Here is a 1,886-nt window from a genome sequence, read left to right as displayed (position 1 = left end):
ACAATTACCCAAATCAAATTAAATTATTGGTGAGACCACAGAAGACCGGTAATAAAATCCATATTAATTATCTCGCATTTCTACACCGGTAGCTCAATTTCTTGAGTCAACCCACTGGGCCTCAAGTGCTCCATCTTCACTTGCTGACACACTATGCACCTAGCTACAAAATTAGTCGCATCCCCTTTTATGTTATTTCACAAAAAAATCTCCTTAAGATCATGATACATTTTTGCCGAACCAAGATGAATAGTATAACCCATCAATATCAGGAGCACATAATCTACCTTGATACCCAAGATACCATCTCCACCGATTGCAAAAATCATCACCTTCTGCCTACCTATATCATTTTTTATTTACATCAAGATAGGATCCAACATCTGCTTCTCCTTCACCTCAGCACTAAGAAATGACTTCACCACCTTTTGAACAATTACATCACCATTTTTGGAGTCTAAAAGGCAAACTCCAAGATTATCCAAATGTAATATCCTTCACCAAATCCCACTTCTCTTTGTCCACATGAGATAATCTTCCCATGGACAACCCACTAAGAGCATTATCAACCATGTTAGCTTTACTTGGATAATAGTTAAGACTTATGTCCTAGTCCTTGAGCAAATCAAGCCATCTTCTTTGCCTGAGATTTAGCTCCTTCTGAGTGAACACATATTGCAGGATTTTATGATCAGAATAGATATCGACATGGACCCCATACAAATAATGTCTCCAGATCTTTAATTCAAATACCACAGCCAACACTTCCAAATTATGGGTCGGGTAATTCTTCTATTAGACTTTCAATTATCTAGAGGCATAATAAACCACCTTGACATGTTGCATCAACATACAACCCAGTCCCACCTAAGATGCATCACAATATACAACAAAACCATCATGGCTCTCAGGCATAGTCAAAACTGAAGCCAAAGTCAACTTATCCTTTAGCTTCTTAAAATTACCCTCATAAGTATCAGACCACAAGAATTTCACCTTTTCCTGGGTCAACTTAGTCAACAGGGCAACAATAGAAGAAAAATTTTCCATAAACCTTCTATAATAGCCGGCTAAACCCAAGAAGCTCCGAATATCAATTGGAGTCGTGGGTCTAGGCCACCTTTTAACCACCGCAAGTTTCTAGGGATCTACCATGATCCCTTTACTAGAAATAACATGTCTCATATAAGTCACAACATTTAACCAGAACTCACACTTAGAAAATTTTGCATACAACTGCTGCTCCTTAAGGGTATGTAACAAAAGACGGAGATGATCAGCATGATCCGCCTTACTCTTTGAATACACCAAAATATCATTGATAAATACGATCACGAATAAATTTAAGAATTGATAAAAAACTAAATTCATAAGATCCATAAATATTGTCGGGACGTTGGTCAAACCAAAGGACATCACTAAAAACTCAAAAGTGACCATACCGTGTTTAGAAAGTATTCTTAGGGATATACAACTCTGTAATCTTCAGCTGATGGTAACCCAATTGAAGGTCAATCTTAGAAAAGAGCTTTGCACCTTGGAGCTAATCAAACATGTTGTTAATCCTCAAAAGGTGATACTTATTCTTCATGATCACCTTATTTAGTTGGCGGTAATCAAGAAACATCCGAAGGGACCCATCTTTCTAATGCACAAAAAGAATAGGAGCTCCCCATGAAGACACACTAGGCTATATAAAACCCTTGTCAAGAAGATCTTCCGTCTTCTCCTTGAGTTATTTCAACTCAGTTGGAGCCATTCTTAAGGAAGGATAGAAATAGGATGAGTGTTTGAAAGAAATTCAATCCCAAAATTAGTTTACCTATTTTAAGGAACACCAGGAAGATCATCAGGGAACACTTCGGGAAATTCATAGACCATAGGGA

Source organism: Capsicum annuum, chromosome 2 (assembly GCF_002878395.1).
Source record: "Capsicum annuum cultivar UCD-10X-F1 chromosome 2, UCD10Xv1.1, whole genome shotgun sequence".
Taxonomy (NCBI): Eukaryota; Viridiplantae; Streptophyta; class Magnoliopsida; order Solanales; family Solanaceae; genus Capsicum; species Capsicum annuum.
The sequence above is the reverse complement of the archived record's forward strand: the minus strand, read 5'-3'. Positions refer to the sequence as shown.